This window comes from Acinonyx jubatus, chromosome C2 (genome assembly GCF_027475565.1).
Source record: "Acinonyx jubatus isolate Ajub_Pintada_27869175 chromosome C2, VMU_Ajub_asm_v1.0, whole genome shotgun sequence".
NCBI classification, from domain to species: domain Eukaryota; kingdom Metazoa; phylum Chordata; class Mammalia; order Carnivora; family Felidae; genus Acinonyx; species Acinonyx jubatus.
This window is the reverse complement of record NC_069384.1, coordinates 107401513-107416495: the sequence shown is the minus strand read 5'-3', so window position 1 is coordinate 107416495 and position 14983 is coordinate 107401513. Positions and strand designations below refer to the sequence as shown.

Here is a 14983-nt window from a genome sequence, read left to right as displayed (position 1 = left end):
ACTGCAGAATATTCTGGGGCGTCTGGATGGCTCAGTCAGTTGAGCGTCCAACTTCGGCTCAGGTCATGATCTCACGGTTCGTGGGTTCAAGCCCCGCGTCAGACTCTGTGCTGACAGCACAGAACCTGGAGCCTGCTTCGAATTCTGTGTCTCCCTCTCTCTCTGCTCCTCCCCCACTCATGCTCTGTCTCTCTCTCTCCTTCAAAAATAAATTAAAAAAAAATTTTTTAAACTGCAGAATATTCTTTTACTGCTCCTCAGCACCAGCCAGGGGTGAGGCGTTATTCACACCTAATCCCTTTCAAACATCAGTCAACCATTAGAGGAAAGACCCTTCTGCTTCATTTGACACTGGTATGCCAAGGGCCTACTATGTGACTTACTTAACATGGAAAGCATTTCTTCACTTCATTACCTATACCCATGGATGGGGGAGCCAGAAATCTTCTAGAATGTATGGATCCTTCAAGAAAGCACCCACACCTGATCAAGGTGCTGCCCACTCTGTGTCATGGTCCTCAGGGCCTAATAGGCTGAACACAATCAAAAGTCAGAATTTTTTTTGTTAAGTTCATTTATTTATTTTGAGAGAGAGAGGGGATACATGCACATGCAGGAGAGGTAGAGAGAGAGGGAGAGAGAATCCCAAGCAGGCACTGCACTGTCAGCATAGAGCCTGATGTGGGGCTTGAACTCATGAACTGCGAGATCATGACCTGAGCCCAAACCAAGAGTCAAGATGCTTAACCGACTGATCCACCCAGGTGTCCCAAAAGTCAGACTTTTCTTAAAAGTGCAGACCTGTGGCCATCTGAACACACCATTTTTGGGTAAACTATTGTTCTTTGCAGAAGTCAACAGCCACTTTTAGCGACCTATTGTCTCTCCAAGCTGGCTCTTGGCACAAATTCTGAAATTCTTAAGAATGTTGCAGAAACTAAAGGCATCTGAAATTGACATTGCAGCAGAAAACTCCAAGGCTATTCCCAGCCAGTGATAGCAGGCCTCATACTATAAGGCTTTTTCAATAGTTGAGCCCCTAGAAACCTGCTGTGTACACAACACTATACTAAAGAATGTAGAGATTTATGAAGGAAAATATACTGTTTCTGTCCCCAAGAAACATATATTCTCTCCTAACATCAGAGGTACTCTTAACTACAGCTGCACCTGAACTTTAGCTAAATTATTTCAACTACTGCAGGGGTCTAGTGGTGAGGCTGGGTGGCTAAAATAATTCTTCTACTTATTTTCCCATATTAGTCTCATGAGTTTTGTCTCATTGTGCATTTGGATTTTACATTATTTAAAGAAAATCAACATGCTCCTTTTTTAGAAAAATCACTTCTTGGAAAACAAATTGACAATTCTCTTTTTCCTATGTTACCTTAGAATGAGTGGCTCCCCTAGGGTGACTTCACAGGTAATTCAATTTCATATGAAATTTACCAAATAACACAGGTCTGATGTGCTCTGCAGAACATTCCATATAGCCCAAATCCCTATCTGCCTGTAGTTTTCAAACATAATGCCACATGAACAATTGGCATGTTGAAGAACAGGGGAGGATGGTCCTCTCAGCGAATCAGCAGAATTTATAGAGAAAGCCTACCAGCTGACCCAAATTGGAGCTGTCATCCTCCATATCCCAGCTGGGGGACCTATCACCTGTGTAGTTCAATAAAGACCTTAAAAGTATTGTTTAGATAAGCTTAAGATATAGACATTCACCAGAATTAGAGGAACTACTGCCATAATCTAAAACCTTTTATGATAATCCTGAGACTAGGCAAAGTAGGAGGCCAGAAAGAAAAGAGAATGCATTGCAACCAAATATCTCCACCCCAGTGAGAACTCTGAACTATTCATTGCTTTTTTAAATTTTTTATATGTTTATTTATTTTTGAAAAAAGGGCGGGGGGCAAAGAGAGGGGACAGAGGATCCGAAGCAGGCTCTGCTGTCAGCCCAATGTGGAGCTTAAACTCACAAACTATGAGATCATGACCTGGGCTGAAATCGGACACTTAACCAACCGAGCCACCCAGGCGCCCCTCATTGATCATCTATGTTATATATTTCTTTCTCCCTTTTTTTGTAACTAAAAGGGATAGTAAATCTTTCATTCCAACTGCAAAACTCGAAATATTTTATCAATAAACAATTATTGAGCATGGACTCCGTGTAGGACATTGTCCCTGTTCTGCAAATTTCTTAGAGCAATATACCTGAACAGCTAGATTCTACAAAGATTTTCTAAGTATATACCTTGTGTTTTGGCATCCTTTTAAAATCCAACTGCTCCAAACAAAAAGATGAAAGAGAAAGCTACAAGTTTGTGTGTACTAAACATAGCTGCAAAAACACCTCTTTCATAACATGTGATTTAATCAATTTAGGCAAGTGCCTTTGGTCAGATTTGGGTAACTAAGAATACGCATGGAAAAGTAAATCTTGACCCAGTTCTATCATTAACCAACTGCTGAAACCTTTTGTTCCCTTATTCTCTCTCTTGTTCTGCCCCTCTTCCTTACTTTCCATAAACCAGCCAAAGTATTCAACCTCCTGATTATTACAGTTAAAGAGACTGCTACTCCAGATATTAACTATCTATAAAAGTAACTCCCAGCAAAATTCTCCCTGTCTCTCAAAGGTAAGGAGATATGTGCCCATCCTTTTTGTATCTTCTGTCACTAAGCTACACATGCCTCAAGCAGGGACAATGGGCTTATTTACCTGACCATCTTTGGAACCAGGTACAGTGCATGATGCATAACAGCTACCAAGCATCAATAAATGTTAGCTCAATAAACTTCCCCTCAGTCATCTAGCTTTATACCTCTACATGTTAAATGTTGAATTTGTATTGATTGGCTGAGAGACACTCTTATTTTGCCAATCATTAGAGAAAAAGAGTTACCATCAAATTTGCACTGCCATTGTTCAGGCTGTTATATCTTCAAGCTAGCAAAAGCCAGTCTATGTAACAAACATTAATGAAGACAGTGCACTTACAATATGAAAGCATTTCTTAGTCAACTGTCCATTACTCTGCCCTTTACTCCCTGCAATAATCATTTGTTTAATATTTGCCAACCATAATGAGTTGAATAATGATGTGCTATAATGATGACTGTTTGGTGACTGTTCCAATTATAATGATGAGAAGGGGCATTTACTTATGTTTAGAAAAGAACCTGGCAAAGGCAGCACAGTAGAGGGGATTCAGCTGGGACTGAACTCAGGGTGCCTGATTATCGTGGCCATTTAGCTATTCAAAGAGTGCAAAGGAACCTACAGTGTTCATCCACTTTAGTGGAGAGGCATCTCTCCTCCTGAAACTGCCTTCCAGCTGCATAATTTTTGAACTACAGAGCTCTAAAAAGAGATTTCAACCCCTCAGTAAAGATTCCCTGAGCATCTGCTACATCTCAGACACTACTAAACACAAATGAATAAGACCTCAGACACTCACAGTCTAGTCCAAAGGTTGGCAAACTTTGTAAAGAGCCAGATGGTAAACATTTTAGGTTCTGCAGGCCATACAGTCTCTGTGGCATTCAACCAACTTTGCATGTAGTGCAAAAGCAGCCTTATAATATACATAAACTATTGAGCATGGCTGTGTTCCAATAAAGCTTTATTTACAAAAGTAGGCATTTGGCCAGGTCTGGCCCACAGGGTATAGTTTGCCAATTACTGGTCTAATCTACATGTCAGGTACACTTTTTTAAAAAAGCAAAACAGTGAGATCTGTATTCATGAAGTTGTCCTTCTTGTATTTGTACAATATTTCAGAATTCCTGAAGCTATTTCATGTCTGATGCCTCAAAATTTAATCTTCATACCAACACACAGCCAGGGCTGGAACTAGGATTTAAGCTTCTGCCTAATAGGCAGCAATTACTATGTGTTCACCAAAATTCATTTCCTCTTCCTCCAGGGCACACACCAGACTACACTTCCCAGGATCCTTTGTGGTTAGGTCTGGCCATGTGCTTAGGCTCTAGCCAATAGAATTTAGGCACTGCCCATTAAAAACTTCCTCATAAAAATCTGCACAGGACTGTCTATTTTGTTTTCCCCTTTCGGTTGCCTGGAAAGGAAACACACCTCAGGTAACCTTGTGAGTCATATGTTGACAACAGCAGAACCACAAAATAGAAGGAGCCTGAGCCCCTGAATCACCACCTGGAAGAGAGCCACTCATCCAGGAACACCTGTGAAAGCAGCAAGAAATGTGTCTTAAGCCCCAGAAATACACAGATTTAATAATGTTACAATAGCTAGTACTGCCTTAACTAATACAGCTGAGGCATAGAAGATGAGTTTACCATGCTAATGAGGCAGAAGAGACCATATTTCTGACAAGGGAAATATCAAGAAAAACAAAGGATGCCTTCAAGAAAGAACAAATTGTTGTAAATGGTTTGACAGTAAACTAGCAAGGCTGTGGAAGGAGAGGCAGAAAAGATAAACAGCGGGAAAGGACGACACTGAAGGAAAAGGACTGGGAAAGAACAAAAGACAGCAATTAGACACTGAACCAGAGGAAGAGGCTGGAAGCAGTGAGACCAACTCTAGGGTCTCAGAATAGCACTGGCCTAACCAGAGCACAGCTGGGAGCCAGCAAAAGAGTGGTTTGGTTTTTTTCTATGTAGCCAGATTGTTAACCAGATTTGATTTTTATCTTTTATTAATGTAATATAAGTTAATTATAAATGCACAAAGAAGTATGAAGAAAATCATACAGAATACTATAGTCAAAGATAACTGGTACTACTAGTCCACGGCATAAACTTTTGAGCTTACTTTACCTTTTTTATGCACATACACTTAGGCATTAAGGAAAAAACTATCTACTGGGGCACCTGGGTAGCTCAGTTGTTTGGGTGTCCAACTCTCGATTTCAGCTCAGGTCATGATGCCAGCATTGTGGGATCAAGCCCTGCACAGGGCTCTGCACTGACAGTATGAGTCTGTTTGGGATTGTCTCTCTCTCTCCCTCCCTTCCCCCCTGCCCCTCTCCCCTGCTCATGTACTCTCTCTCCTAAAAAATAAAAAAATGAAAATAAATTAAAAATAAAACCTATCTACTAGTGTACATTTAGCTTGTTCACCTTTTCTTGCTATTACAAAAAAAAAACAACTTCAGTAAACATTCCTATCACCCGATCATTGTCCAAATGTGCAAGTACTTTTAAAGAAGTAGCTTCTGAAAGTGAAACCACCAAGCCAAAGGGTTTGTTTACTGTCAAACTGCCATCCAGAAACACTAATTCAAATTCCTACTGGCAGTATAAAAAAGTGCCCATTTTCACATACCTCTGCTGATACTACGTATCTGGGGTTTTTTGTTTGTTTTTTAATCCTTTGCCTGTCAGGTAAGGTAAAAACAAACCGTATCTCATTTTTTTAATTTTTGAAACACAGATAAACAAGCCCTCTTCTTGTATTTTTTAAAACATCCTCTCCAGGGGTGTCTAGGTGGCTCAGTCAGTTGAGCGTCATGGCTCAGGTCATGATCTCGCAGCTCATGGGTTCAAGCCCCGCGTTGGGCTCTGTGCTGACAGCTCAGAGCCTGGAGCCTGTTTCAGATTCTGTGTCTCCCTCTCTCTCTGCCCCAACCCACTCACATTCTGTCTCTGTCTCTCTCAAAAATAAATAAACATTAAAAAAAAAACCCTCCAGCCTGTGGGAAATCCTAAACACATAACACTTAGAAGTTATCTTTGGTAAAGGGACAGTTTGCTTAATTTATGCAATTGTCTAAGTGATTAGAAGCCAGGCGACTTTTTGATTTGAAAAACAGCATGAAAGAAGTTAAAACAAATGATTAAATATTAGTTCTTCTTAGGAGATATGAAGTATTGTGGGTAAGCTGTGATTATCAGAATTGAGTGGGTAATGTGTTTCCACATTTACGTACTCTAAATAATCTGTCTTGCTAATTAAAATCAACTAAGGATTTATTTAACTTATTGTTTCCTGATGTTTTTATTTTGCATCTTTGTCATACATTTGACTTTGGTTTTGAGTATGTAGTAACTAGGCAAAAAGAGTAAGTATACAGGAATCAGAGGAAAAGACAAAAAGAAAACTGATATAGGTTGTCAATCCAGACAGAAAGGGTGTGTGTGTGTCACAGATACTAAAATGAGCAGGTATGTGTGATTAAGGGAAAGATATAACATTTAATTAAGGCTTATGTACCAACCACTGGGCAAGACTTGTCACACTCATCATCTCGTTAATCTTCGCAGTTCTTTGAAAGGCAAAGAATCAGTATTTTTTAAATGAGGAAAAGGAGTGCCAGAAAAATTGACCCAGGTGATTACCTAAAATATTAAGCTGCCATTAGAACTTTTTTTTTAATGTTTATTTATTTTTGAGAGAGACAGAGACAGAATGCAAGTGAGTTAGGGGCATAGAGAGAGGGAGACACAGAATCCGAAGCAGGCTCCAGGCTCCGAGCTGTCAGCACAGAGCCCGACGTGGGGCTCGAACTCACAAGCTGCAAGATCATGACCTGAGCCAAAGTCGGATGCTCAACCGACTGAGCCACCCAGGCGCCCCTGTCATTAGAACTTTTAGTTGTCTCCTGCTGCTATTTTACTCCAGATTCCATATTGTGCCCCCCACTGTACCAGAGCACTGAATAAACCCTGGATTAGAACTTCTGGGGCTCACCCTGATACCAGCGTCCCTCTTTTGTCACTGGGGATACAAGGAAACAAAGAAATGATAAAGTAAAAAACAGAACAGGTTGTGTGTGAGAATGGGGGAAGATTATAGCACTATGAATAAAAAACAAGAAAATAAATTAAGTGCTGAGTAAATGAGAAATTAAAGAAATTGAACAAAGAAGTGTCAACTTAAAATTGCATCCAAAAGACAATAATAAATGAGTATAGGATAAAGAAGTAGAACAGGGGCGCCTGGGTGGCTCAGTTGGTTAAGTGTCAGCCTCTCAATTTCAGCTCAGGTCATGATCTCAAGGTCGAGGGACTGAGCCCTGCGTCAGGCTCCATGCTGAGCGTGGAACCTGCTTGAGATTCTTTCCCCTTCTGCCCCTCCCCCACTCATGTATGCACACTCTTTCTCTAAAATAAAACAAAATAAAGTAGCACAATAAAGCAATGGAACAGAATAAAAACACATATTAGTCAAAAGAAGAAATTAAAAAATAGAAAAAGTAAAGCAATAACTAGAAGCCACAGAATTATAAAACTGGGTGGTTCAACCAAGAAATGTTATATCCAGCCCCTTAAACTTGACCTGTTCCTATGGAAAGGACCAATTTTCCATTCTGCTGCTACTCATTATCATATGCCACTTTCTCCACCACCCTCTTTAAATGCAGTGACCAAAACTGAACTCTGTCTTCAAGTAAGGGTGATATCCACCCACTGAATAGAAACAGAATGTTAGCCAGGTCCCACGGCATTATTTCCACTGATCATTGACAACTTTAGAATTCATCGGTTTGTCGTTCTCTATGATCTTCAGGGCTTTTGCCAGACCTGCCAATATTTGTGATTTGTGTTGCTTTGGATTTGTTCTTATTTTTGTTCATGTTTACTTATATTTGAGAAAGAGAGCGCAAGCGGGGGAGGGGCAGAGAGCGAGGGAGACACAGAATCTGAAGCAGGCTCCCCAACTTTGGGTTTGTTCTTAATGATACTCTCCTGAATTTGAACAAGAAAAATCGTGGAAGGCATCCTAGAAAGATCCCCTAGCCCAACATAAATGGCAGACAACTGCTCCAGCATCTTAACAACTAATATACATCAGAGCCAAAGTAATACCAACCATGGATCCTTATCTTCATGGACTCACATGTGGCTTCATAAATAAATATATTCTAAATTTTACTTCTGTGAAAAGAGAAAGGAAATAAGAAAACTAAGGCAAGGAAGGTTAGAAACTAAAAGGAGGACTTTGTGGAAGACTGGTCACAACCAGTATAAGACTGAGTGCCCAGGGAGCACCTGTGTGACTCAGTTGGTTAAGTGTCTGACTTCAGCTCAGGTCATGATCTTGTGGTTTGTAGTTTTGAGCTCCTCATCAGGCTCTGTGCTGACAGCTCAGAGCCTGGAGCCTGCTTCAGATTCTGTGTCTCCCTTCCTCTTTGCCCCTCCCTCGCTCATGCTCTGTCTCTCTCTCTCTCTCTCTCTCTCTCTCAAAAAAAAAAATAAACATTTAAAAATATCTTTTAAACAAAAAACCTCAACACCAATAGACTGCTCACAGTATAAGAGGCATTTAGTGACTAAGTCCAGGCTGAAGTCCTATCTTGTGTTCATATGGGGGATCAACAAGTAGCAATAGGAAGGTAGGTTATGAAATGGCCCACGCAATTTATGTTTTTCATTGTCCTTGTTGCTCACATAAAAATGTAATTCCCTATGAGACCTGAACTATGGTGTGGCTCCTCTGTATGTGTGTCCACACAAGTATGCACACTCCTGGAAGAATATAAGTCCAGATGTGAAAAAGAATCAACTGTGGTTACACCTGAGGAGTGAGAAAGGCAAGGGGAAATTTTACCTAGAACTCAATATAAATCAATATTGCTTGGTTTCTTAAAAACAGTCAGCAGTTATAATTTTGGACATTCAAAATAAAGAATAAAGAAACAAGTAAATAATGACGAATGAATTTAGACACGAGAGAAAAAATGTGCAAAGAGAAACTATAAAAGAGAGTAACACAACTGTCCTTTAAAGGGGTCTTATTTTGTCCCTTCTCTTCTGATTTCCTATCTGCATTTGGGAGAAGGGGGGGCCTCAGACCCCTGGCTGTATATGTCAAGTTTTCTTTTCACATGTTACCTGGAAAACCAGACAGTACTGACATTGATTTTAAAAAGCAAGAAGCAACAAGTTGCTGAATTAGATGAAAACCTTATATTACACACATCTACAACCATGACTTACTCTTTAAACAGATCAATAGAAACAATCATTTACCTTTCTTCAAAGAGATGGCTGAAGTAACTCTAGCTCACTCATGATAGCTTCTGTGTTGTTGACAAGTAATTAGAGATAGTAATGGATTGTTTGTCAAAACCTCAATGACTAGGGTTCATGGTCTTAATACGCCTGAACCAATTTCTCAAGTAGATTGCAGGACCTTTTATCAATCCTTCACCGGATTTTTTTCCCCAAAATACCACTTTTTTTTTCCTTAAAATACTAGTCTTTTTCCCTAAAATACCACTTTTATATCACCTGTCAAATCCAAAGCTTATCATCTTCTTTCCTTCTTCATTAGATCCAACCCAAACTCCTCAGGGGGATATTAAAAGCCTTGCTTAGGGGCACCTGGGTGGCTAGTCTGACTCGATTTCAGCTCAGGTCATGATCACACAGTTGATGAGATCAAACCTCGTGTTGGGCTCTGTGCAGACAGGATGGAGCCTACTTGGGATTCTCTCTCTCCCTCTCTCTCTGTGCTCCTCCCTCACAAGGACTCTCTCTCAATAAACAAATAAGTAAACATGAGGTAAAAAAAACTTAAAAATAAATTAAAAACCTTTGCATGATCTGGCTCCACCCTAAGCATTCCTACCCCACTGCTTTCCTACACCAAACCCTGTTTATCTGCCTCACAAGTCTTTTGTCTCTTAATCAATAAGTACTCACTTGCAAGTCTATTTACTCAAGGGAACAGCATATGCAGAAAGCAGAAGTTAAATTAAGATGTCTTTATAGAAATGGTAATGCTTTTTGTTTTTCCTTTAAACAGAGAAGACAATCAATTGTTTCTTGCCTATTTATATTACCAACTCCAAGTAAGTAACAGTATGGCTAAGAAAGAGAACATGACTGACTGCAAGTCCAGGCTCCAAAGTCTGCTCACAGGATCAAATGTCAGCTCTACTAATTACAAAATTACAGTATGATCTAGGGCAAGTTATTTTTCTCTCTGTACCTGAGATTCATCATCCCAAAAGCTGAGATAACAACTATGGTCATCTCATTGAGTTCTGATGAACATTGCTAGTTGTCAAAATTACTTTTAGGTACTCAGTTTTTTCTAATGAATTTGATGCCATCATCTGGTATAGAAATCTCCAGAATCCAACCTTTTCTTCAGATACCATGTTCTGAACCAGTACCCTTAATTAAAATTAAGCAATTAAAAATTAAATTAGGTGATTACTTGCTCTGGTGAACATTTATATAGTCATAATAACATAATTTTATGCAGTCATAGTATGTAAACTTTGCTTATTGATATTAAACTTTTAAAATCAACCTATGATTGAAACATGGAAGGAGTAATGATGAGAAGTTAGAGAGACAAGTGAGAGAAAGGATGGGTAAAGGGAGTACTATGGTCACAGGTAGAGTATTTCTATTTGGCAGAGTAGGAAAAAAAGTTAAGTGAATTGTTAAAGTTACAAAGATAGCCAACCAATAAAGTAACTGAAAGAGATGTGGGGATGCTACTAGTGGGCTAATACCTCATCTACCATAGAAGAAAATCAATAGAGAATATCAAAAATTGAAAAATCAATAGGTAGTAGAGTAAGTACATCATATAGAGATATGAAAGGAACACTAAAACCCTACAAAAAGGATAGTAAGAGTTAAAAGTAATTTATTTAGGAAAGAAGTGAAGAGGGCTAAGAGATAAAATCATACTTCTTGTACTAGTTCTTTTATACTACTGTGTTTAAGATTTTTCAACTGCTCTTGGGGCACCTGGGTGGTTGCCAGTTGAGCGTCTGACTTCAGCTCAGGTCATGATCTCGCAGTTCATGAGTTCGAGCCCCACACTGGGCTCTGTGCTGACAGCTCAGAGCCTGGAGCCTGCTTCAGATTCTGTGTCTCCCTCTCTCTGCCCCTTCCCCGCTGATGCTCTGTCTCTCTCTGTCTCTCAAAAATGAATAAACATTAAAAAATTTTTTGAAAGATTTTCAACTGTTCTTAAACATAAGAAAATGTAACTCTTTTCTCGGAAGATGGTGGACATTCAGATGGAGCGTGCCTACCAAAAACAGTCAACCACCTTTCAAAATAAGAGGAAAATCCTGCTTGGAGAAACTGGCAAGTAGAAGTTCCCGTGGTACTATAAAAACATGGGTCTGGGCTTCAAGACTCCCAAGGAGGCCACTGTGGGTACCTACACTGACAAGAAATGCCCCTTTACTGGTAATGCCATCTGAGGGCAGATTCTGTCTGATGTGGTGACCAAGATGAAGATGCAGAGGGCCACCGTCATCCCCTGAGACTACCTCCACTACATCTGACATACAGCTGCTTTGAGAAACACAAGAACATGTCTGTGTACCTGTCCCCGATTCAGGGATGTTCAGAATAGTGACACTGTCACAGTGGGCGAGTGCTAGTCCTTGAGCAAGAGTGTGCACTTCAACATGCTCAAAGTCATGAAGGCCACTGGCACCAAGAAGCAATTCTAGAAATTCTGGGACTATACATCTGCCCACACCCCACACCCCCAAATAAAGTTATTTTCCCAGAAAAAGAAAGGAAGAAAGAAAGAAAGAAAGAAAGAAAGAAAGAAAGAAAGAAAGAAAGAAAAAAGAAAGGTAACTGAAAAAAATCTATTCATAATACCAACTGAAACCACAAGAATAAACCTAACAAGACATGTAAACAAGCTACATGAAGAAAACTCTTAATCCTCATCGACGTGAAAAAAGACTTAAAATTTGGTGAGTCCTACTTTGTTCCTCAAAGGCAAAACTCAGTGTCTTAAAGTTGGTGATTCTCCTCAGTTATTCCATAAATGCAATGCAATTCCAATTAAAAAAAAAATCCTAACAGAATTACTTTGGGGACATTCCAGGCTATTTCTAAAATCATCTAGAACAAAAAAACACATGAAAAGAGAAAAAAATTTGAATGAGAACAATGATAAAGAACTTGCCCTACTAGATAGTTCAGAACTAGACTAACTGATCTATCGAACAGAATAAAGTACACAGTATCATAAGCTTTACCGTTTTTGTGAAATAGGGTAATCATAATTTTTAACAAAGCTAAATACCAAGAAATGATCACTGACCTCCCTACTCTAATGCTATATTTGAGCTGATTATGCAAGCTTCATGACAACATTCAAATCAATGTCTTGTAACCTAAAACAAAAGGTTGAGTTGGGGTTCTCTGAGCTTCCTGGGAAAACTATTTTCTGTTCTCTGTAAAAGAAATACAGGTACATAATCAGGCACAATACTAATAGACAAGAGGTCAGAAACTTGGAGCGGAAATGTTAAATTTCACATCAGGTAATATTACCTACTTGTAGCTAATATATTCCAATTGCAAGACAGTGATCGGATAAAATGTGGAAGGACGAAGCAGGGTGAATTCTAGAGCAGCTTTGATCAGGGGCAAAGGACAGCAATGTAGACTTCAGAGTCCCGTGTTTTCTCATGAAAGATCTAAGCTAAGAAACTTGGGACCATTGTGTTCTCACCTATTTACTGCAAGAGCCTTCTGGTCTCCCTTGCTCTAGCTTCATCCCTCCCCTCAGTCTCTAAACTGTTGTCAGAGAGATCTTTCTGAAATTCAAATCAGATTAATCTCTCCCCAGCTTAAAACCTTCTCCTTTGGAGTGGGGGGTGAGGGAAGGAGGATAATGTTCAAATTTCTTAGCCTGGATTATGAGGTCTTTAGTATAACACCTGGCCCTGGCCTACTTCTTCATCTTCAATCCTTGCTTATCTACCAGATATAATCCTTCTTATTCTTCAAAGCTTAGTCAAATGTTTCAACCTCCAGAAATCCTTTGCTTACTTCTCTATGCTCAAGCTACCACTGGAATATATTCCTCTATTACAGTGCTACCATAATTACATTGATATAAGCATGTCTTTGCAATATACCATGAATTACTGAAAAAAAAGTTAATACTTTTATTCACTTTCATATCCCCTACCAGCATGTTGTACATAAAGCATTCAATACATCTTTGATTGTACCAATTAACTAGTAGCAGTTATGGATTCCAACAGAAACTCCCCTCCCTTGTACAAAGTAGTTTTCCCCTCCCTTGTACAAAGAATTCAAATGACATAAAGAGAGAAATCACAAGTATATAAAATGCTTAGCATCTTCTAAAAGCAAAAATCTGTATGATTAAAAAGAGTAGGTCCAGCCATCATCATCTGGGAATAAGAGGGCTCAATTCCAGCCACAGATCTATTTCATGTCATAGAGGAAAATGTACAGCCTGGTTGTTTGGTTTTGTTTTTTCCTCCTTAAAAGAGTAAGATTGCTATGGTTTCTTCCTGCTCTAGAAATCTAGGACTCATTCCTACATTGACATCAGCATAAGGTATTCAATACACAGTGTGCACCCTGCTGTCATGTAGGTTATACTAAGCCAAAGGGAAAATTAGTGGCAGATGCTACCAAGGTTCTAGGTCAAAGTGTTTTTTATTTGCACTCCAGAACAAATAAAATTTCTCTTCAATTAAAGTAGATGAAATGTGCATTACCCTTATTTCTATATTTATGTCATTTTATATTTCTGTGGTCCTTCCATCTTCCAAATGCTTTCAGAGGCATTATACCAGTAATTCTTATAATAACCTTATGAAGTAAGAAGTAGTATTATCCCTAGTTGCTAAAAAGGAAGTTGGGGTTCATAGACATACAAGATTATAAAAACGCTTGCCTTATATGCCTAAAGCTTCTTCTGACTTCTGTTTTTATGTTGCAATTCAAGTATCTTACAGTATATTGAATGTAGTAAGAATCACTGAGATAACTTCCAACTCAGAGGCTTATTATGTTATACTAAATTTTGAGGCTAATAGTATTTCCTTAAGTATATGCATAAATACACACAATATAGGAGCAAGCATGAGTTTTACACTTAACACAGTTTTAGCACTACAGATATGGCATCAAAACTCAGGTTTCTTCTCTCTGGTCTTTCTGGCTCTCAAAGAACATTTTTCAACCTTATATCCCCATCATTTGAAACAACTTCCACTAACATCGTTTAATAATAAATACAACTCAGGTTTGGTGAAAATTAGAATCTACTAATTTTAACACACTATGAAAATGAATTGATCTCTTTAATCTAAGATATATCATTTAAAACTGTTCTGGAATTCAGAAGAAAGATTTCTTTAAAAATAGTCTTGCTATCCAGTAAGATTAATACCAAGATAGGCAGTCAGTAGAGAAAAATTTTTCACTCAGCAAAATGAATCATTAACCTGAATAACTGAAAATGTGTTAAGTAACATATGAAATATGTGCTCATGAAAAAAATCTCTGGTAAGACCATCTGTATGTGAAAATATCTACCCTGAAACAAGACACCTTAAATTCATCTACCTTAAAAGCTTATATATGACTAGAAAAACTCATTGCAAATGTCCATACTGTTTCATTTTAACTTTAATTCAGTCTTAAAGATCATTATATGGTCAAAGTAATGGAAGTCATTTTCATCATTACTTCCCTGATGTGCAAAGCAAGAGAAACTTGACAGTATGCTGTGCATTTCAACTTACTCCTATATTCAGCATACGAAAGAGTTGCCAAACATATTAAGACAAAACTCTAAATGGAAAATCCTTCTGACAAACTGCATGTTGAGTTAACCAAATCCCCAAACCCTAACCTATTTCTATATAAAAGATCCTTCCAAGGCTTAGAAAACTCGGTCATGCTCAGAAATCTCATCCATGATCTATATTTTGAATAAAAAGGAAGCATCAAGGCTGGTTACTGTGAACATGACACACTGAAGTTGATACCATGAACTAGCAACAATCTCAAGACAGGCTCTCAGCGCACTGGCATGATAAAGTCACATTTGAGTAGACACACATGAATAATCTGAAATGACAGACGAATTTCAGTTTGAAGACAAGTTTAGAAGACATTTCTTGACATGTCATTTATTCTGTCTGAACAGGCAGGAATATTTCTTATAATTCAAGAACAGTGTCCATCTATTTTAAATTTCTGATCTCCTAACTCACAC

The 14983-nt window shown here is 38.7% G+C and overlaps 1 protein-coding gene and 1 pseudogene across 8 annotated transcripts in view; one reads left to right on the top strand and one right to left on the bottom strand.

Annotated features, from left to right (window-relative positions):
* The window catches only part of PLCH1 (phospholipase C eta 1), a 217384-nt gene that overhangs the window by 140384 nt on the left and 62017 nt on the right, over positions 1-14983 (bottom strand). The window lies entirely within an intron of this gene.
* Positions 10882-12873, top strand: LOC106974860 (40S ribosomal protein S11-like; annotated as a pseudogene).